The sequence below is a fragment of the Microtus oregoni genome, unplaced genomic scaffold (assembly GCF_018167655.1).
Source record: "Microtus oregoni isolate MIOR12 unplaced genomic scaffold, Mior012 000041F_ref0000270, whole genome shotgun sequence".
Lineage (NCBI taxonomy): Eukaryota > Metazoa > Chordata > Mammalia > Rodentia > Cricetidae > Microtus > Microtus oregoni.
This window is the reverse complement of record NW_024543208.1, coordinates 16,787,814-16,812,181: the sequence shown is the minus strand read 5'-3', so window position 1 is coordinate 16,812,181 and position 24,368 is coordinate 16,787,814. Positions and strand designations below refer to the sequence as shown.

The 24,368-nt window shown below is 40.4% G+C and overlaps 1 pseudogene; it reads left to right on the top strand.

Annotated features, from left to right (window-relative positions):
• Positions 1-21,937: 21,937 nt before the first annotated feature.
• LOC121433861 lies at positions 21,938-22,882 on the top strand (annotated as a pseudogene).
• Positions 22,883-24,368: the final 1,486 nt, after the last annotated feature.

The window sequence follows — 24,368 nt, the reverse complement described above, 5'->3', positions numbered from 1 at the left end:
GTTATGGAAAGAAATGAAAGAATATATATTAGTATCAATATTTGTTAAGTATCTCATATAGAACACCTTTTATACAGAATACATTGTTTTGAACTTTTATTTTATTATGTTTAAACTGTAACATGAAATGTCAGTTTTTATTTATATGATAGATTATATGTATACTAATAAACTGTATCTCTGGAATAAATTGCAAGTGACTGAGCTATGAAATGAATTTTGTTTTTCTGAATTGAAAACTCATGTTCTGTCTACTGCACTGTTTATTATTTAAGAAGAAGTGGACCTACGAGATGATGTAATAAATTAATTTTTTCAAAGTCAAAGAAAATGTGTTTTTACTACAGAATGGCTACCTTCAGAGGTTTAAAATTTCTGCTCATGTGCTGAACACTCCAGGGAAGCAATTCTTACTTACGCATCATATTTTATGGACAAGTACTTAGATAGAACGTGAAATCTCACCCTGAACTGTTGCTTTTATATTGAAGGCCATCATTGCAATCCAGAAATAACACATGGAACAGAACACTACTCAACTGCCACCAGTTTCACTGAGTGGTCTCTGTTTCAAAACTCTATGGGCATAATAGGTGTTTTTTTCCCTTTCTATTTCATACAGGTACAACTAATAAATAAATATTGTGTATATTTTTGGTGTATAATATTTTGTTTATATATATGTATATATACATAAATATATTACCTTAATATATATAAAGTTATATTGCATATATTATATACATATATCTTAAACTAATGAACATGATTACCTCACAGAAGACTGATTATTGACTCTCAGTACTTTTCAAGAATGCTATTTCCATCTTTCATAATCCCCATGCTGCAGCAGATCTTCAGAAGTTACCACCATGTCAATGGAGCTTTCATATTTTTTTTACAGTCATTATCTTCTTGTTCCATGACCATACCCCACATCATTTTTGCTTGTTCGTCTTCATATTCTTTGCTTGTGTGAGCATGAATTCTTTAGATTTTATATAACATAAGATATGTCATCCCTTGTCTTCTTGTGTCTCAATTTTCACTTAACACAGTGACATCCAAGTTCATTAATACTGCTGATGCACAAATTTTTTCTTTTAAAGTTCTGCAGAATAATCCATCCATCCATCCATCCATCCATACATACATACATACATATGTGTGTGTTTGTGTGTGTGCATGTGTGTGTGTGTGTGTGTGCGTGAGAGAGAGAGAGAGAGAGAGAGAGAGGAGAGAGAGAGAGAGAAAGAGAGAGAGAGAGCCAAATGTTCTTAACAGTGGTGGCAAAAAAACATTGGAAAAGAGCCTCTTTAACAAGGAGGGCTCAAAAGACTAGATATTCCCATATAGAAGACTTAAAGTAGTTCAATTTTTCATTTGTAAGAAAACTTATACTTGTAAAAATGGCCAAGATCAAAAGCACTGATGACAATTTATGCTGGAGAGGTTGTGGGGTAAATGGAACACTCTGGCACTGTTGGTAGGGATGCAAGCTGGTACAACCCCTTTGGATGTCAGTGTGGCGATTTGTCAGAAAATTAGAAAAAAACTTTCCTCCAGACCCAGTAATACCACTTTTGGGTATATAACCAAAGGATGCTCAATCGTGCCACAAGGACATGTGCTCAACTATGTTCATAGCAGCATTGTTTTCATAGCCAAAACCTGGAAAAAACCTAAATGCCCCTCAACTGAAGAATGGATAAGGAAAATGTGGTACATTTACACAATGGAGTACTACACAGAAAAATAATGATATCTTGAAATTTGCAGGCAAATGGATAGAGCTAGAAAACATCATATTGAGTGAGGTAACCCAAACCCAGAAAGAAAATTATCATATGTACTCACTTATAAGTGATTTTTAAACATAAAGCAAAGGAAACCAGCCCACAAATCACAATTCCAGAGAACCTAGACAATAATGAGGACCCTAAGAGAGACATACATATATCTAATTTACATGGGCAGTAAAAAAAGACAAGATCTCCTGAGTAAATTGGGATCATGGGGACCATGGTAAATGGTTGAAGGGGAGAGAAGAGGCAGGGAGGGGAGCAGAGAAAAATGTAGAGCTTAATAAAAATCAATAAAATAAAAAGAAATCAACTCAAATAAATGAATGCCATTAATTTTACAAATTAAACTTGTAGGGGAAAACATGGCGCAAACACTTCAGGATATAGACATAGGCATTGACTTTTAAACGTGACTTCTAGAGCAAAGAAAAACTTGGAGTAGTGAAAGAGATGGAATTTAATCAAATAAAAGCGCTTCTGCAATCCTATACAATAAAGGATCTTCTGGAGGCATTACCATCCCTGACTTCAAACTCTATTACAGAGCTACAGTAATGAAAACAGTGTGGTACTGGCATAAAAACAGAGAAGTCGACCAATGGAATCGTATAGAAGACCCGGATTTTATCCCACAAACCTATGAACACCTCATTTTCGATAAAGGAGCTAAAAGTATACAATGGAAGAAAGAAAGCATCTTCAACAAATGGTGCTGGCACAACTGGATGTCAACCTGTAGAAGAATGAAAATAGACCCATATCTCTCACCGTGCACAAAACTCAAGTCCAAATGGATTAAAGATCTCAATATCAGCCCGAACACACTGAACCTGATAGAAGAGAAAGTGGGAAATACCCGACAACAGATGGGCACAGGAGATCGCTTCCTATGTATAACCTCAGAAGCACAGACATTAAGGGCAACATTGAATAAATGGGACCTACTTAAACTGAGAAGCTTCTGTAAAGCAAAGGACATGGTCACTAAGACACAAAGGCAACCTACTGACTGGGAGAAGATTTTCACCAACCCCACAACAGACAAAGGTCTGATCTCCAAAATATATAGAGAACTCAAGAAACTAGACTTTAGCGCCAGACGCACAGAGGCAGAGCGGCAGCAGCGCCAGACGCACAGAGGTGGAGTGGCGTCGGCGCCAGATGCAGCAGAGCAACAAGGCATACAGGAAGAAGCTTTCGGGGACCGGCCCAGCGGCAGACCCAAGCAGCGGGGACAGGCATGCAATAAGGAGAGCAGATCGCCCTACTACAATTGAATCAAAGAGGTAGGCCTTTGGTTGGCCAGGTCACTGGCACAAGGGGAGCCTGGTCCTGTCCTGAAGATCCTTCGGAGGGGTGAGAGGGTTCTTGGCCTGCAGCAGGAACCACGAAAGAGAGTGAGGGCATTTTGTAAGCGGAGCCCTTGGCCAGCAGGGAAACCTGATCCGGTTTCTAAAGGACCCATTGGATAGGATCAATAGGAGGAGATGGGCAGGCACCAAGGCAAGAACTCACCCAATAATCCGAAAAACAACATGAAAACATCAGAACCCAATGATCTTACAACAGAAGTATTTGAACAACCTAACACAGAAGAAGTGGAAAAAATCGACTTTATGAAGATAATAGAGTCCCTTAAACAACATGTAAAAAATGCCCTTATAGAAATGGATGAGAAGTATAACAAAAAGTTTGAAGAAATGAGTAAATACGTACATGATACCCTGGGAAACCAAGAAAAAACCATCAAACAGGTAATGGAAACAGTTCAAGAATTGAAAACTGAAATGAAGGCAAAGAAGAAAATACAAACTGAGGACCAGCTGGATATGGAAAATCTAGGCCAACGAGCAGAGTCTACAGAAATAAGCATAATCAATAGAATAAAAGAGCTAGAAGAAAGACTCTCAGATGCTGAGGACACCATAGAGAAAATAAACGAACAGATCAAAGAAAACAGCAAAGCCAACAAATTCTCAACACAAAACATTCAGGAACTATGGGACACAATAAAAAAACCAAACCTAAGAATAATAGGAATAGAAGAAGGAGAAGAGTCACAGCTCAAAGGCCCAGAAAATATTTTCAACAAAATTATGGAAGAAAACTTTCCCAACTTAAAGAAAGATATTCATTTAAATATTCAAGAAGCATACAGAACACCAAACAGACTGGATCAAAGAAAAACATCTCCTCGCCATATAATAATCAAAACACAAAATATACAGGTTAAAGAAAGAATATTAAGAGCTTCAAAAGAAAAAGGGCAAGTAACTTATAAAGGTAAACCAATCAGACTTACACCTGACTTCTCGATGGAAACTATGAAAGCCAGAAGGTCCTGGATAGAGGTTCTGCAGAAGCTAAGAGACCATGGATGCAAACCCAAACTACTATACCCAGCCAAGCTTTTGTTCACTATCAACGGAGAAAACAAGACATTCCAGGATAAGAACAAATTTAAACAATACGTAGCCACAAATCCAGCCCTACAGAAAGTAATAGAAGGAAAATCGCAACCCAAGGAATCCAACACTGCCAACACTGCCTACAATAACCCAGGCATCTAATGACCCTTCACGAGCACATCTCAAAGAAGGGAGACACACAATCTCGACTACCAAAAGCAATAAGAATAACCGGAGTAAACAACCACTGGTCATTAATATCACTTAATATTAATGGGCTCAATTCACCTATAAAAAGGCACAGGCTAAAAGATTGGATACGAAAACAGGATCCAACATTCTGCTGTTTGCAAGAAACACATCTCAACCACAAAGACAGGCACCTACTCAGAGTAAAGGGTTGGGAAAAGGTGTTTCAAGCAAATGGTCCTAAGAAAAAAGCAGGTGTGGCCATACTAATTTCTAACAAAACTGACTTCAAACTAAAATCAATCAGAAGAGACCGAGACGGTCACTTTATACTCATAACAGGAACAATTCATCAGGAGGACGTCTCAATCCTGAATATATACACCCCCAATATAAAAGCACCTACTTATGTAAAAGAAATATTACTAGAACTCAAGGCAGACATCAAACCACACACACTAGTAGTAGGAGGCTTCAACACACCTCTCTCTCCAAGGGACAGGTCAATCAGACAGAAACCTAATAGAGAATTAAGAGAATTATTGGAGGTAATGAAGCAAATGGACTTAACAGACATCTATAGAACATTCCACCCAAATAGGAAAGAATATACCTTCTTCTCTGCAGCTCATGGAACCTTCTCAAAAATTGACCACATACTCGGAAACAAAGGAAACCTCCACAGATACAAAAAAATATCAGTGTCCACCTGTGTCTTATCCGATCATCACGGATTAAAGTTAGAAGGCAACAACCACGCTGCCCCCAAAAAACCGACAAACTCATAGAAACTGAACAGTCAACTACTGAACCACACCTGGGTCAAGGAAGAAATCAAGAAAGAAATTAAAGTCTTCCTTGAATTTAATGAAAATAAAGGGACAACATACTCAAACCTATGGGACACAATGAAAGCAGTGCTAAGAGGAAAGTTCATAGCACTAAGTGCCCACTTAAAGAAAACGGAGAATGCATACATTGGGGACTTAAAAACACACCTGAAAGCTCTAGAAAAAAAAGAAGCAGACGCGCCCAGGAGAAGTAGAAGACTGGAAATAATAAAACTGAGGGCTGAAATCAACAAAATAGAAACCCAGAAAACAGTCCAAAGAATCAATGAAACAAAAAGCTGGTTCTTGGAGAAAATCAACAAGATCGACAAACCCCTATCCAAACTAATTAAACGACAGAGAGAGAACACGCAAATAAATAAGATCAGAAATGAAAAGGGGGACATAACCACAGACACAGAGGAAATTCAGAGAATCATTAGATCTTACTACAAAAGCCTGTATGCCACAAAACTGGAAAATACAAAAGAAGTGGACATTTTTTTAAATAAGTATCATATACCAAAGCTAAACCAAGACCAGGTGAATGAACTAAATAGACCGGTTTCTCGCGAAGAATTAGAAATGGTTATCAAAAATCTCCCTTCAAAAAAAAGCCCAGGACCAGATGGTTTCAATGCAGAATTCTACCAGAACTTCCAAGAAGAACTAATACCTATACTCCTTAATGTATTTCACAATATAGAATCAGAAGAGTCATTGCCAAATTCGTTTTATGAAGCTACAGTTACCCTGATACCAAAACCACAAAAAGACCCAACCAAGAAAGAGAATTACAGACCGATCTCACTCACGAACATCGACGCAAAAATTTTCAATAAAATACTGGCAAACCGAATCCAAGAACACATAAGAAAAATTATCCATTATGATCAAGTAGGCTTCATCCCAGAGATGCAGGGCTGGTTCAACATACGCAAATCTATCAATGTAATCCACCATATAAATAAACTGAAAGAAAAAAACCATATGATCATTTCACTAGATGCTGAAAAAGCATTTGACAAAATTCAACACCCCTTTATGATAAAGGTCTTGGAGAGAATAGGGATACAAGGGTCCTACCTAAATATAATAAAAGCTATTTACAGCAAGCCAACAGCTAACATTAAATTAAACGGAGAAAAACTCAAAGCCATCCCACTAAAATCAGGAACACGACAAGGATGTCCACTCTCTCCATACCTCTTCAATATAGTGCTTGAAATTCTAGCAATAGCAATAAGACAACATAAGGAGATCAAGGGGATTCGTATTGGAAAGGAGGAAGATAAGCTTTCGTTATTTGCAGATGATATGATAGTGTACATAAGCGACCCCAAAAATTCTACCAAAGAACTCCTACAGCTGATAAACAGCTTTAGTATTGTGTCAGGATACAAGATCAACTCCAAAAAATCAGTTGCCTTCCTATACACTAAGGATAAGGAAGCAGAGAGGGAAATCAAAGAAGCATCACCTTTCACGATAGCCACAAATAGCATAAAATACCTTGGGGTAACCCTGACCAAGGAAGTGAAAGATCTACTTGACAAGAACTATAAGTCTTTGAAGAAAGAAATTGAAGAAGACACCAGAAAATGGAAAGACCTCCCTAGCTCTTGGATTGGGAGGATCAACATAGTAAAAATGGCAATTCTACCAAAAGCAATCTATAGATTCATTGCAATCCCCATCAAAATCCCATCAAAATTCTTCACAGATCTGGATAAGACAATAATCAACTTTATATGGAAAAACAAAAAACCCAGGAGAGCCAAAACAATCTTATACAATAAAGGATTGTCTGGAGGCATTACCATCCCTGACTTCAAACTCTATTACAGAGCTACAGTATTGAAAACAGCTTGGTATTGGCATAAAAACAGAGAAGTCGACCAATGGAATCGAATAGAAGACCCTGACATTAACCCACAAACCTATGAACACCTGATCTTCGATAAAGGAGCTAAAAGTATACAATGGAAAAAAGAGTGCATCTTCAACAAATGGTGCTGGCAAAACTGGATGTCAATCTGTAGAAGAATGAAAATAGATCCATATCTATCACCATGCACAAAACTCAAGTCCAAATGGATTAAAGGCCTCAATATCAGTCCGAACACACTGAACCTGATAGAAGAGAAAGTGGGAAGTACTCTACAGCACATGGGCACAGGAGACCACTTCCTATGTATAACCCCAGCAGCACAGACTCTAAGGACATCATTGAATAAATGGGACTTCCTGAGGCTGAGAAGCTTCTGTAAAGCAAAGGACACTGTCACTAAGACAAAAAGACAACCCACTGACTGGGAGAAGATCTTCACCAACCCTGCAACTGACAAAGGTTTGATCTCCAAAATATATAAAGAACTCAAGAAACTAGACCGTAAAAGGCTAATCAACCCAATTATAAAATGGGGCACTGATCTGAACAGAGAATTCTCAACAGAAGAACTTCAAATGGACAAAAGACACTTAAGGTCATGCTCAACTTCCTTAGCGATCAGGGAATTGCAAATCAAGACAACTTTAAGATACCACCTTACACCTGTCAGAATGGCTAAAATAAAAAACACCAATGATAGCCTTTGCTGGAGAGGTTGTGGAGGAAGGGGTACCCTCACCCATTGCTGGTGGGAATGCAATCTTGTGCAACCACTCTGGAAAGCAGTGTTTCGGTTTCTCAGGAAATTCGGGATCAACCTACCCCTGGATCCGGCAATACCACTCTTGGGAATATACCCAAGAGAGGCCCTATCATACAACAGAAGTATATGCTCAACTATGTTCATGGCAGCATTGTTTGTAATAGCCAGAACCTGGAAACAACCTAGATGCCCTTCAACGGAAGAATGGATGAAGAAAGTATGGAATATATACATATTAGAGTATTACTCAGCAGTAAAAAACAAGGACTTCTTGAATTTTGCATACAAATGGATGGAAATAGAAAACACTATCCTGAGTGAGGTAAGCCATACCCAAAAAGAGGAACATGGGATGTACTCACTCATATTTGGTTTCTAGCCATAAATAAAGGACATTGAGCTTATAATTCATGTTCCTAGAGAAGCTAAATAAGGTGAATCCAAAGACAAACACATAGGCATGCTCAGGAATATTAACCTTCATCAGGCGATGAAAGGAGACAGAGACAGAGACCCACATTGGAGCACCGGACAGAAATCTCAAGGTCCAAATCAGGAGCAGAAGGAGACGGAGCACGAGCCAGGAACTCAGGACCACGAGGGGTGCACCCACACACTAAGACAATGGGGATGTTTTATTGGGATCTCACCAAGGCCAGCTGGCCTAGGTCTGAAAAAGCACGGGATAAATCCGGACTAGCTGAACATAGCGGACAATGAGGAATACTGAGAATTCTAGAACAATTGCAGTCGGTTTTTGATCCTACTGCACGTACTGGCTTTGTGGGAGCCTAGGCAGTTTGAATGCTCACCTTACGAGACCTGGATAGAGGTGGGCAGTCCTTGGGCTTCCCACAGGTCAGGGAACCCTGATTGCTCTTTGAGCAGATGAGGGAGGGGGACTTGATCGGTGGAGGGGGAGGAAAATGGGAAGCGGTTGTGGGGACGAGGCAGAAATCCTTAATAAATAAATAAATTTAAAAAAAAAAGAAAAAAAAAGAAACTAGACTTTAAAAATGCTAATTAACCCAATTAAAAAATGGGGCACTGAACTGAACAGAGAATTCTCAACAGAAGAAGTTCAAATGGTCAAAAGACACTTAAGGTCATGTCCAACTTCCTTAGCAACCAGGGAAATGCAAATCAAAACAACTTTGAGATATCATCTTACACCTGTCAGAATGGCTAAAGTCAAAAACAGCAAGGATAACCTTTGCTGGAGAGGCTGTGGAGGAACGGGTACCCTCATCCATTGCTGGTGGGAATGCAATCTTGTGCAACCACTGTGGAAGTCAGTGTTTCGGTTTCTCAGGAAATTCGGGATCAACTTACCCCCGGACCCAGCAATACCACTCTTGGGAATATACCCAAGAGATGCTTTATCAAATGACAAAAGCATTTGTTCAACTATGTTCATAGCAGTATTATTTGTAATAGCCAGAACCTGGAAACAACCTAGATGCCCTTCAATGGAAGAATGGATGAAGAAAGTATGGAATATATACACACTAGAGTACTACGCTGCGGTAAAAAACAATGACTTCTCGAATTTTGCATGCAAATGGATGGAAATAGAAAACACTATCCTGAGTGAGGTGTCCCAGACCCAAAAAGATGAACATGGGATGTACTCACTCATAATTGGTTTCTAGCCATAAATAAGGACCACGGAGTCTACAAGAGGTGAACCTAAAGAAGCTAAGTAAGAAGGTGAACCCAAGGAAAAACATATAGTTGTCCTCTTGGCTAAGGGAAGTAGACCAAATTTCCGGGGAGAAAATGGGATCTTGGGGATGGGGTGGGATGGGGGTAAAGGGAGATGGGGAGAGAAAAGGTAGAAGGGAAGGAGGGGGGACCTGGGAAACAGGAGAATTGGGATAAAAGAAAGGTGGATAGGGGAGCACGGAACCACAATTCTTAGTTAAGGGAGCCAGTTTAGGGTGGGCAAGAGACTTGACCCTAGAGGGGCTCCCTAGTGCCCAAGATGAGGTTCCCAGTTAGTTCCTTGGGCAGCTGAGGATTGGGAACCTGAAATGACCCTATCCTAGAGCAATACTGACGAATATCTTGCATGTCATCATCGAATCTTCATCTGGTGATGGATAGAGATAGAGACAGAGACCCACACAGGAGCACTGGACTGAGCTCCCAAGGTCCCAAGGAGGAGCAGAAGGAGGGAGAACATGAGCAAAGAATTCGGGACCACGAGGCATGCATCCACCCACTGAGACAGTGGAGCTGATCTACGGGGAGCTCACCAAGGCCAGCTTGACTGTCACCGAAAAAGCATGGGATAAAACCGGACTCTCTGAACATGGCGAACAATGAGGGCTGATGAGACACCAAGGACAATGGCAGGGGGTTTTGATCCTACTTAATGTGCTGGCTTTGTGGGAGCCTAGCCAGTTTGGATGTTCACCTTCCTAGATATGGACGGAGGGGGGAGGACCTAGGACTTACCACAGGGCAGGGAACCGGGACTGCTCTGTGGACTGGAGAGGGAGGGGGAGAGGAGTGGGTGGAGGGGGAGAAGGGTGGGAGGAGGGGGAGAAGGGTGGGAGGAGGGGAAGGGAAATGGGAGGCTGGGAGGAGGTGGAAACTTGTTTTTTGTTTATGTTTTTTTTCTTCTTTTCGCAATAAAAAAAATTTAAAAAAAAGCGCTTCTGTACAGTGTGAACATACAATACACAGTATTTAAATAGTTAAAGTCCAAAAAAAGGAATAAATGATAACTGATCAATAAGTAAGCAAGCTATGTGTGGGATACCTTTTTTTTTTAAACTTTTTTTTTTTATTGAGAAAAGGAAAAAAAAAACAAATTTCCTCCTAAGCCCAGGCGCCCATTTCCCTCCCCCTCCTGCCACCCTTCTCCCCCTCCTCCCACCATTCTCCCCCTCCCCCCACTCCTCTCCCCCTCCCTCTCCAGTCCACAGAGCAGTCCCGGTTCCCTGCCCTGTGGTAAGTCCTAGGTCCTCCCACCTCGGTCCATTTTTAGGAAGGTGAACATCCAAACTGGCTAGGCTCCCACAAAGCCAGCACATTACGTAGGTTCAAAACCCCGTGCCATTGTCCTTGGGTTCTCATCAGCCCTCATTGTTTGCCATGCTCAGAGAGTCCAGATTTATCCCATGCTTTTTCGGTCACAGTCCACCTGGCCTTGGTGAGCTCCCAGTAGATCAGTTCCACTGTCTCAGTGGGTGGGTGCTCCCCTCGTGGTCCCGACTTCTTTGCTCATGTTCTCCCTCCTTCTGCTCCTCATTGGGACCTTGGGAGCTCAGTCCAGTGCTCCAGTGTGGGTCTCTGTCTCTGTCTCCATCCATCACCAGATGAAGGTTCTATGATGATATGCAAGATATTGGTCAGTATTGCTCTAGGATAGGGTCATTTCAGGTTCCCTATCCTCAGCTGCCCAAGGAATTAACTGGGGACCTTGGCTTGGGCATCTGGGAGCCACTCTAGGTTCAAGTCTCTTGCCAACCCTGAGGTGGCTCCCTTAACTAAGAATTGTGCTTCCGTGCTCCCCCATCCAACCTTCCTTTATCCCAATCATCCTTTTTCCACAAGTTCCCCCCATTCTCCCCTTCTCCCTTTCTCTCCCCATCTCCCCTTACCCCCATCCCACCCCACCACCAAGATCTCAATTTTCTCCCCGGCAATTTTGTCAACTTCCCATAGCCAAGAGGACAACTATATAATTTTCCTTTGGTTCACCTTCTTACTTAGCTTCTTTGGGATCACCAATTGTAGACTCCGTGACCCTTGTTTATGGCTAGAAACCAATTATGAGTGAGTACATCCCATGTTCATCTTTTTGGGTCTGGGTTACCTCACTCAGGATAGTGTTTTCTATTTCCATCCATTTGCATGCAAAATTCGAAAAGTCATTGTTTTTTACCACAGCATAGTACTCTAATGTGTAGATATTCCACACTTTCTTCATCCATTCTTCCATTGAAGGGCATCTAGGTTGTTTCCAGGTTCTGGCTATTACAAATAATACTGCTATGAACATAGTTGAACAAATGCTCTTGTCTTATGATAGGGCATCTCTTGGGTATATTCCCAGGAGTGGTATTGCTGGGTCCAGGGGTAAGTTGATCCCGAATTTCCTGAGAAACCGAAACACCGATTTCCAAAGTGGTTGCACAAGATTGCATTCCCACCAGCAATGGATGAGGGTACCCCTTCCTCCACAGCCTCTCCAGCAAAAGCTATCATTGGTGTTTTTGATTTTAGCCATTCTGACAGGTGTAAGATGATATCTCAAAGTTGTTTTGATTTGCATTTCCCTGATCGCTAAGGAGGTTGAGCATGACTTTAAGTGTCTTTTGGCCATTTGAACTTCCTCTGCTGAGAATTCTCTGTTCAGTTCAGTGCCCCATTTTTTAATTGGGTTAATTAGCATTTTAAAGTCTAGTTTCCTGAGTTCTCTATATATTTTGGAGATCAGACCTTTGTCTGTTGCGGGGTTGGTGAAGATCTTCTCCCAGTCAGTAGGTTGCCTTTTTGTCTTGGTGACAGTGTCCTTTGCTTTACAGAAGCTTCTCAGTTTTAGTAGGTCCCATTTACTCAATGTTGCCCTTAAAGTCTGTGCTGTTTGGGTTACACATAGGAAGCGATCTCCTGTGCCCATCTCCTGTAGGGTACTTCCCACTTTCTCTTCTATCAGGTTCACTGTGTTCTGACTGATAGTGAGGTCTTTAATCCATTTGGACTTGAGTTTTGTGCATGTGATAGATATGGGTCTATTTTCATTCTTCTACAGGTTGACATCCAGTTGTGCCAGCACCATTTGTTGAAGAAGCTTTCTTTCTTCCATTGTATACTTTTAGCTCCTTTATAAAAAATGAGGTGTTCATAGGTTTGTGGGTTAAAATTCGGGTCTTCTATACGATTCCATTGGTCAACTTCTCTGTTTTTATGCCAGTACCGCACTGTTTTCATCACTGTAGCTCTGTAATAGAGTTTGAAGTCAGGGATGGTAATGCTTCCAGACAATCCTTTATTGTATAGGATTGTTTTGGCTATCCTGGGTTTTTTGTTTTTCCATATAAAGTTGATTATTGTCCTCTCAAGATCTGTGAAGAATTTTGATGGGACCCTGATGGGGATTGCATTGAATCTATAAAATGCCCCTGGTAGAATTGCCATTTTTACTATGTTGAGCCTCCCAATCCAAGAGCAAGGGAGTTCCTTCCATTTTCTGGTATACTCCTCAGTTTCTTTCTTCAATGCCTTAAAGTTCTTGTCAAATAGATCTTTCACTTCCTTGGTTAGAGTTACCACAAGATATTTTATGCTGTTTGTGGCGATCGTGAAATGTGAAGCTTCTCTGATTTCCCTCTCTGCTTCCATATCCTTTGTGGATAAGAGGGCAACTGATTTTTTGGAGTTGATCTTGTATCCTGCCACCTTATTAAAGGTGTTTATCAGCTGTAGGAGTTCTTTGGTGGAGTTTTGGGGGTCGCTTATGTACACTATCATATCATCTGCAAATAATGAAAGTTTAACTTCTTCCTTTCCAATTCGAATCCCCTTGATCCCCTTATGTTGTCTTATTCCTATTGCTAGAACTTCAAGTACTATATTGAAGATGTATGGCGAGAGTGGACAGCCTTGTTGTGTTCCTGAGTTTAGTAGGATGGCTTTAAGTTTCTCTCCATTTAATTTAATGTTAGCTGACGGCTTGCTGTATATAGCTTTTATTATATTTAGGTATGACCCTTGTATCCCTAATGTCTCCAAGACTTTTATCATAAAGGGGTGTTGAAATTTGTCAAATGCTTTTTCAGCATCTAATGAAATGATCATATGGTTTTTTTCTTTCAGTTTATTTATATGCTGGATTACATTGATAGATTTTCGTATATTGAACCAGCCCTGCATCCCTGGGATGAAGCCTACTTGATCATAATGGATAATTTTTCTAATGTGTTCTTGGATTCGGTTTGCCAGTATTTTGTTGAGGATTTTTGCATCGATGTTCATGAGTGAGATTGGTCTATAATTTTCTTTCTTGGTTGAGTCTTTGTGCGGTTTTGGTATTAGAGTAACTGTAGCTTCATAAAAGGAATTTGGCAATGACCCTTCTGTTTCTATATTGTGAAATACATTAAGGAGTATAGGTATTAGGTCTTCTTGGAAGTTCTGGTAGAATTCCGCATTGAAACCATCTGGTCCTGGGCTTTTTTTGGTAGGGAGGTTTTGGATAACCTCTTTTAATTCTTCGCGACTAACAGGTGTATTTAGATTGTTCACCTGGTCCTGGTTTAACTTTGGTATATGGTATTTATCTAAAAAATTGTCCATTTCCTTTACATTTTCCAGTTTTGTGGCATACAGGCTTTTGTAGTAAGCTGTAATGATTCTCTGAATGTCCTCTGTGTCTGTGGTTATGTCCCCCTTTTCATTTCTGATCTTATTAATTTGCATGTTCTCTCTCTGCCGTTTCATTAGTTTGGATAGGGGATTGTCAATCTTGTTGATTTTCTCCAGGAACCAGCTTTTTGTTTCATTGATTCTTTGCATTGTTTTCTGTGTTTCTATTTTGTTGATTTCAGCCTTCAGTTTGATTATTTCCAGTCTTCTACTCCTCCTAGGTGAATCTGCTTCTTTTTTTTTTCTAGAGCTCTCAGTTGGGCTGTTATGTCTCCAATGTGAGCTTTCTCTGTTTTCTTTAAGTGGGCACTTAGTGCTATGAAATTTCCTCTTAGGACTGCTTTCATAGTGTCCCATAAGTTTACGTATGTTATTTCTTTATTTTCATTGAATTCCAGGAAGACTTTAATTTCTTTCTTAATTTCTTCCTTAATCCAGGTATGGTTCAGTAGTTGACTGTTCAGTTTCCATGAATTAGTAGGGTTTCTGAGGGTAGCATTGTTGTTGATTTCTAACTTTAATCCGTGGAGATCTGATAAGACACAGGTGGTTACTAATATTTTTTTGTAACTGTGGATGTTTGCCTTGTTACCGACTATGTGGTCGATTTTTGAGAAGGTTCCATGAGCTGCAGAGAAGAAGGTATATTCTTTCCTATTTGGGTGGAATGTTCTATTGATGTCTGTTAAGTCCATTTGATTCATTACCTCCATTAATTCTCTTATTTCTCTGTTAGGTTTCTGTCTGATTGACCTGTCCATTGGTGAGAGAGGAGTGTTGAAGTCTCCTACTATTAGTGTGTGCGGTTTGATGGCTGCCTTGAGTTTTAGCAATGTTTCTTCTATGTACGTGGGTGCTTTTATATTATGGGCATAGATGTTCAGGATTGAGACTTCATCCTGCTGAACTGTTCCTGTTATGAGTATAAAATGTCCCTCTCCATCTCTTCTGATTGATTTAAGTTTGAAGTCAACTTTGTTAGAGATTAGTATGGCCACACCTGCTTGTTTCTTAGGTCCATTTGCTTGATAAGCCTTTTCCCAGCCCTTTACTCTGAGTAGGTGCCTGTCTTTGTGGTTGAGGTGTGTTTCTTGTAAACAGCAGAATGTTGGATCCTGTTTTCATATCCAATCTCTTAGCCTGTGCCTTTTAATAGGTGAGTTGAGTCCATTGACATTAAGTGATATTAATGACCAGTGGTTGTTAATTCCGGTCATTTTTTTAGTAGTAGAGTTTGTGTGTTTCTCTTCTTTGATTTGTGTTGGTGAAGGGTCTCTAGATGTCTAAGTTATTGTGGTCATTGTTGGACTCCTTGGTTAGTGATTTTCCTTCTATTACTTTCTGTAAGGCTGGATTTGTGGCTGTGTATTGTTTAAATTTGTTTTTATCCTGGAAAATTTTATTTTCTCCATTCATAGTGAACGAAAGCTTGGCTGGGTACAGTAATCTGGGCTTGCATCCATGGTCTCTTAGTTTCTGAAGTACATCTATCCAGGACCTTCTGGCTTTCATGGTTTCCATGGAGGAGTCAGGTGTAAGTCTGATAGGTTTACCTTTATAAGTAATTTGGCCTTTTTCCTTTGCAGCTCTTAATATTCTTTCCTTATTCTGTATGCTTTGTGTTTTGATAATTATATGGCGATGGGATGTTCTTTTTTGATCCAGCCTATTCGGTGTTCTGTATGCTTCTTGAACCTTCATAGGTATATCTTTCTTTAGGTTGGGAAAGTTTTCTTCTATAATTTTATTAAATATATTTTCTGGACCATTGAGCTGCACTTCTTCTCCTTCTTCTACTCCTATTATTCTTAGGTTTGGTCTTTTTATTGTGTCCCCTATTTCCTGAATGATTTGTGATGAGAGTTTGTTGGACTTGCTCTTTTCTTTGATCAGAGTGTATTTTTTCTCTATGGTATCTTCAGAAACTGAGATTCTTTCTTCTAACTCTTGTATTCTGTTGGTTATGCTTGTTTCTGTAGACTCTGTTTGTTTACTTAAATTTTCCATGTCCAGCCGGCCCTCTGTTTGTGTTTTCTTCTTTGCCTCCATTTCAGTTTTCAAGTCTTGCACCGTTTCCATTATCTGTTTGATTGTTTTTCCTTGGTTTTCTAGGGTATCATTCACTGTTTCATTCAATTCTTCAAACTTTCTCTTATATTTCTCATCCATTTCTATAAGGGCATTTTTTACATGCTCTTTAAGGGCGTCAATCACTTTCATGAAGTCGATCTTTTCTACTTCTTCTTGATTAGGGTGTTCATGTCCTCCCGTTGTGAGGTGGCTGGTTTCTGGTGGCTTCATATTGCTTTTCAGCTTGTTGGGCGAATTCTTGCCTTGGCGTCTACCCATCTCTTCTTCCAAATGCTCCCTTATGGATCTTCTTTACCGGATCAGGTCTCCTTGCCTATCCAATGCTGGCTCTCTCCAACGTTGTCTCTCCCCAACGCTGGGTCTCCCCAACGCTGGGTCTCCCCAACGCTGGGTCTCCTGGCGCCGAGAGATCAGGCCTCCGTGCTGGTGGGCAGGTGGCAAACAAAGTGCCTACCCTGCTTGGTGCAGGCAGGCCAAAGAAACAAAGGAACTCCCGCCTGCTTGGGTGCCCCTAGGAATAGGACCCATTGCCCAGACAGGCTGGGCTGGGTGATGTTATGTGCAGAAAGAGGGCGGTGGGGCAAAGTGGGAGGGTTCTGGATGGAAGCTGGGTGGGCTAGGAAGAAAGAGGAGGTATGCAGGGAGTGGAGGCCCTGCAGAGAGCTCAAGAAGGATAGGGGGCCAAGGAACCTCTGAACTCCCCTTCCCAGGCTGGCGCCGCGGGGCCAGAAACTCACCCCAAGCTGGGTCTCCTGGCGCAGAGAGATCAGGCCTCCATGCTTGTGGGCAGGTAGCAACAAAGCGCCTACCCTGCTTGGTGCAGGCAGGCCATAGAAACAAAGAGACTCCTACCCGCTTGGGTGCCCCGGGGATTCGGACCCAGTGCCCAGACAGGCTGTGCTGGGTGATGTTATGATACCTTTTTATTATTAGCCTGAGGTCATAGAATTCTCCAAGCAATATACTTTTTTTTTTTTTTACAATATAGAGAAATCAGACTGGAATTAAACTGAAAGAATATTCTCTGCTGTTAATTTTCATCGTGCTAGATCATTCTAGGCAGACTGCGGGGAGAATAAAGGTTTCAACAGTGTTACTTAGCTCTGAAACCTATGAACTACAATATTGGTCTGCTATGTGTGATGTGTCCCCTTGTGCAATAGCGTCTTGGCTGTTACAAAGCTAAGTAACTGCTTTCTTATTGGAATTCCACAAGAAGGGAATCCCAAGTGTATGTTGTTATGCTGTTCACTTCTTTTTTTTTGGGGGGGGGGGCATTTCTAGACAGGGTTTCTCTGTGTAGCTTTGGAGCCTGTCCTGAAACTTGCTCTGTAGACCAGGTTCGCCTCAAACTCACAGAGAGCCGCCTGCCTCTGCCTCCTGAGTGCTAGGATTAAAGGCGTGCACCACCACCTCCTGGTATCTGCTGTCCACTTTTTATATGAAGAGTGTTTTTTGATTTTCTTTAATGATACACAATTTGAGTTTTCATTTCAGTGGTTTTAAGGAATTGGATATTTTGGGTAGTATAATTTTAAAATTTACTGTAAATTAATTATTATTTCAGTTGTTTCATTTCTAAATATTATTCATTAGAATGAAGCTGTGAACAGCCAAATCTATGCAGAAATTTATAATTATTTACTATATCAAAAGGCATCATAAATATTTACCTATTTTTTTATTGAGAAAAGGAGAAAAAAAACAAAAAACAAGTTTCCACCTCCTCCCAGCCTCCCATTTCCCTCCCCCTCCTCCCACCCTTCTCCCCCTCTTCCCACCCTTCTCCCCCTCCTCCCACCCTTCTCCCCCTCCACCCACTCCTCTCCCCCTCCCTCTCCAGTCCACAGAGCAGTCCCGGTTCCCTGCCCTGTAGTAAGTCCTAGGTCCTCCCCCCTCCGTCCATATCTAGGAAGGTGAACATCCAAACTGGCTAGGCTCCCACACAGCCAGCACATTAAGTAGGATCAAAACCCCCTGCCATTGTCCTTGGCGTCTCATCAGCCCTCATTGTTCGCCATGTTCAGAGAGTCCAGATTTATCCCATGCTTTTTCGGTCACAGTCCACCTGGCCTTGGTGAGCTCCCAGTAGATCAGCTCCACTGTCTCAGTGGGTGGGTGCACCCCTCGTGGTCCCGACTTCTTTGTTCATATTCTCCCTCCTTCTGCTCCTCATTGGGACCTTGGGAGCTCAGTCCAGTGCTCCAGTGTGGGTCTCTGTCTCTATCTCCATCCATCACCAGATGAAGGTTCTATGATGATATGCAAGATATTTGTCATTATTGCTCTAGGATAGGGTAATTTCAGGTTCCCTATCCTCAGCTGCCCAAGGAACTAACTGAGAACCTCAGCTTGGGCACCTGGGAGCCCCTCTAGGGTCAAGTCTCTTGCCCACCCTAAAGTGGCTCCCTTAACTAAGAATTGTGGTTCCGTGCTCCCCTATCCACCCTTCCTTTATCCCAATCCTCCTGTTTCCCCAAGTCCCCCCCTCCTTCCCTTCTACCTTTTCTCTCCCCATCTCCCCTTACCCCCATCCCACCCCACCCCCAAGATCCCAATTTTCTCCCTGGCAATTTTGTCTACTTCCCATAGCCAAGAGGATAACTATATGTTTTTTCCTTGGGTTCACCTTCTTACTTAGCTTCTTTAGGTTCACCTATTGTAGACTTTGTGACCCTTATTTATGGCTAGAAACCAATTATGAGCGAGTACATCCCATGTTCATCTTTTTGGGTCTGGGACACCTCACTCAGGATAGTGTTTTCTATTTCCATCCATTTGCATGCAAAATTTGAGAAGTCATTGTTTTTTACCGCAGCGTAGTACTCTAATGTGTAGATATTCCACACTTTCTTCATCCATTCTTCCATTGAAGGGCATCTAGGTTGTCTCCAGGTTCTGGCTATTACAAATAATACTGCCATGAACATAGTTGAACAAATGCTTTTGTCATATGATAGAGCATCTCTTGGGTATATTCCCAAGAGTGGTATTGCTGGGTCCAGGGGTAGGTTGATCCCGAATTTCCTGAGAAACCGAAACACTGACTTCCAAAGTGGTTGCACAAGATTGCATTCCCACCAGCAATGGATGAGGGTACCCCTTCCTCCTCAGCCTCTCCAGCAAAGGCTATCCTTGGTGTTTTTGACTTTAGCCATTCTGACAGGTGTAAGATGATATCTCAAAGTTGTTTTGATTTGCATTTCCCTGATTGCTAAGGAAGTTGAGCATGACCTTAAGTGTCTTTTGACCATTTGAACTTCTTCTGTTGAGAATTCTCTGTTCAGTTCAGTGCCCCATTTTTTAATTGGGTTAATTAGCATTTTAAAGTCTAGTTTCTTGAGTTCTCTATATATTTTGGAGATCAGACCTTTGTCTGTTGCGGGGTTGGTGAAGATCTTCTCCCAGTCAGTAGGTTGCCTTTGTGTACCTATTTTTAAAACTAACTACACTATTTGTAAATATATACAATAAAATAGCACAAGGATACAAAACTCCCCGATTTTGTTTCTCTTTTTTATTTCTAGTATTGTATAATGTGATATGAAATCCTTTTGTTACACTGGACAAATCAAATGGCCCTCTAGGGGAAAAGTCCCTGAACTACAAGCATTTTAAAACTTCTTGGTCATTGCCCACTTGAGATATGTATAATTAGTTTTATATATTCTTGTATTAGGCTATCCTAGATACTTTATGTTGGAGAATATAGGGAAATATGAGTCCATGAAGATTGTGTTCCTTTTATGCAGGTAAATGACGAAGTTTAGCTAAAAGAACAGTGCTTTCTTTATAGATAGGAATCCACTGTTGGAATTGCTATGAATTTGAATCGAATCTTAAATTGGTTGAGTGAGCCTAGAGCAAAATAGATAACATTTAGGAAAATCATTTGACAAGCACAAGAAAATAGTTGTAAAAATTTATTGCTACACTAGAAATTGACTTCTACTTTGAGCTGGAGCCATGTTTTTACCTGGGAAAATGTAAAATGCATCAAAAAACATCCAATAGCTTTATAATTTTTTAATGTAGCATAGCTTATAATTAATCATTATATTCTCAGATAATACATGAATGATGTTATTCTCTTCTACTTGATAAATTAGCAAGTATTTGTTGACATAAAATACAAAAGCATAGAGGCTATATCTTTCTATCCATCAGCTTTTCTATGGAGCTGGGCATACACTGATCATCTCTAAAGGAGATACATTTATTGGAAGTCTTCTAGTGTGAAGTGTGTCCTAGACATCTAATTGAAAATATAATTTGACATGGACATCAAATTATCCAGTGCTGAAAACATACTTTTCAATGTAATTTAATTTTTAGATATGATATGGATAATTACAAAATGAAATAATACCTAAAATTACCTGGAATTGTATTTATTTTTCCAGTTTTTCTTATATCATTTATAGCTAATGTTTGTACTAATTTTATTTCTGAACAGTAAGTAGAATGGATAAGGATAAATAATTTTGATGAGTAGTAATTTTTAATGTGTGGTATAAAGTGAGAAAGAAAATAAAAAAATCATGAAAAGGATTGTAAAAGGTATTTTGGGCATGTTGGCACACAACTTGGTAGAAGGAGGCAGCAAGATTGCCATGAGGCCAACCTGGAATACACAAAAGGATATTGTATCAAAAAACAATAGCTAAACATTTAGTTTATTGAGTTCAGTAAATTTGAAGCTACAAAGTCATTTTTAATGTATGTATTTATTTGAAAAGAAGACAATCATTTAAATTTCCCACAATAATAATTAAAAATAGAAATGTTCCAATGTAAGAAGTTTCAAATATTAAATGTTTCAACTGAGTGTGTGAGTAAGTTTGCAATATTTCCGGATTGAAAAAAGAAATAAACATGGATGATGGTTTACATGAGCTCCACTCAATAGAGACATTGAATTTGATGACTATGTATATATGAACTATATGACCTCAATACCAAATTCTTTGTCCATCAATAAGGATTGAATGTCTTGGAATATGTTCTCCTCAGTTCATTAGTTTTGTATAGGCCAAGGAAAAGCATTAATTACTACACTAGGCAAAGACATGGGATGGTCTTTCTCATCCTGGATATTTCAATAGTTATGAGTGTAAAGAATGTGTTTATGAAACAGCACTTTCAAGTAGGGCTAATGTGTAAGTGAAGACAATTCCAAACACCAGTCTTAGGAGTTTTCTCTGTGGATGCCTTAGTAAGTGAGTCCTTTACTCCTGAGCTACATAAAATCATATTTTCAAAATTTGAGAGAGATTATTCTTTTCTTTTGTAATGTTGTACTACTTTATGTGCTTATCAATAACTTAAAAATAGATCTATTATTCATAACTACTCTGAACTATTTTTTGACTTTTTTACAAAACTTTTAACTAGCATGAAGTAATATTTCACTTCTATTTTAAAATTCACTCCTTGATATTAAGTGCCTTTAATATATGTTTGCCTTTAATTTGATTTTAATGTTAGATTACAAACAGACTTCCATAACCTTTCTTACTATATTCTATCAATACAACTTACAGAGTTTCCTGTTTCCTTCTCTAGGTAGCACTGACACACACATGCTTATGGAAGGAGCAAATCACTCTGTGGTGTTGGAGTTTGTATTTCTTGGACTCACTAACTCCTGGGACATTCAGCTTCTTATCTTTGTATTCTCCTCCATGTTTTATGTAGCAAGCATGATGGGAAACTCCCTCATCATTTTTACCGTGGTTTCAGATCCTCACTTACACACTCCCATGTACTTTCTGTTGGCCAACCTCTCCTTTATTGACTTAGGTGTTTCTTGTGTCACTTCTCCCAAGATGATTTATGATTAGTTCAGAAAGCGCAAAGTCATCTCTTTTAGGGCTTGTGTCATTCAGATCTTCTCCATCCATGTCATTGGTGGTGTGGAGATGGTGCTGCTCATAGCCATGGCTTTTGATAGATATGTAGCCATATGTAAACCTCTCCATTATTTGACCATTATGGGCCCAAAAATGTGTCTTTTCTTTGTAGTAACTGCCTGGGTAGTTGGCCTTACACACTCTGTTGTTCAACTGGCTTTTGTAGTCAATTTACCTTTCTGTGGACCAAACGTGATGGACAGCTTCTATTGTGACCTTCCCTGGTTCATCAAACTTGCCTGCACAGACACCCATAAACTGGAATTCATGGTCACAGCAAACAGTGGATTCATCTCTGTGGGTTCCTTCATCATACTAATCATTTCCTATATTGTCATCATAATCACTGTACAAAAACACTCGTCAAGTGGTTCCACTAAAGCTCTGTCCACACTTTCAGCTCACATCTCTGTGGTGGTCTTATTCTTCAGTCCTCTGATATTTGTCTATACCTGGCCTTTTCCCTCAATACACCTGGATAAATTTCTGGCCATATTTGATGCAGTTTTCACTCCCTTTCTGAATTCTGTGATCTATACATTCAGGAACCAAGAAATGAAGATGTCGATGAAGAGAGTATTCAGACAGCTACTGAGTTATCGAAAGATCTCCTAAGTGCTTGCGTTGTGCACATAGAAGCACATTAGGACCATCTCAGTGAAAAAATGCCTTTCCACACTATGTTTATATAGATCAAAATTTAGTCTATTTTTTCTACTTATGAAGGTGAGATAATCCCTTCTGAACACAGAGGGGATTACATGTGCAAGCTAAAGATTATAGTAATCACAATCCTCAATTCCCAAGGAATTTTTTAAATATAAACTCTTAGATGTAAGGAAGCTGGAAGCCTATACTAAGACGTTTAGAACCAAGAAAAATAGGCTTTTAAAATCACATAAAAGAAAGTCTGGCAGTACTTACTAGGGATATTTGTTTTTCTTTTCAACCTTTAATTTTTCTATATTCTTGAGAATTTCACACATGTATTCAATTAACAAAGATCATCACTATTCTTTTGTTTCCATCCTTCAACTTTCCAAGACGTTCCCCTCAAGACTTCATGTCTTTTTCTTTTTGGATAACCTACTCAGTCTTTTTTTTTATTTTTTATTTTTTTATTTTTTGAGAAAAGAGAAAAAAAAACAAATTTCCTCCTCCTCCCAGCCTCCCAATTCCCTCCCCCGCCTCCCACCCTTCTCCCCCTCCCCCCACTCCTCTCCCCCTCCCTCTCCAGCCCCAAGAGCAGTCAGATTTCCCTGCCCTGTGGTAAGTCCTAGGTCCTCCCCCCTCCGTGCATTTCTAGGAAGGTGAACATCCAAACTGGCTAGGCTCCCACAAAGCCAGCACATTACGTAGGTTCAAAACCCCGTGCCATTGTCCTTGGGTTCTCATCAGCCCTCATTGTTGGCCATGCTCAGAGAGTCCAGTTTTATCCCATGCTTTTTCAGTCACAGTCCAGCTGGCCTTGGTGAGCTCCCAATAGATCAGCTCCACTGTCTCAGTGGGTGGGTGCTCCCCTCGTGGTCCCGACTTCTTTGCTCATGTTCTCCCTCCTTCTGCTCCTCATTGGGACCTTGGGAGCTCAGTCCAGTCCTCCACTGTGGGTCTCTGTCTCTGTCTCCATCCATCACCAGATGAAGGTTCTATGATGATATGCAAGATATTCGTCAGTATTGCTCTAGGATAGGGTCATTTCAGGTTCCCCATCCTCAGCAGCCCAAGGAACTAACTGGGGACCTCGGCTTGGGTATCTGGGAGCCACTCTAGGTTCAAGTCTCTTGCCAACCCTAAGGTGGCTCCCTTAACTAAGAACCGTGCTTCCGTGCTCCCCCATCCAACCTTCCTTCATCCGAATCCTCCCCCTTTCCCAAGCTCCCCCCATTCTCCCCCTCTCCCCCCTCTCTCCCCATCTCCCCTTACCCCCATCCCACCCCACCACCAAGATCTCAATTTTCTCCCCGGCAATTTTGTCAACTTCCCATAGCCAAGAGGACAACTATATGCTTTTCCTTTGGTTCACCTTCTTACTTAGCTTCTTTGGGATCACCAAGTGTAGACTCCATGACCTTTGTTTATGGCTAGAAACCAATTATGAGTG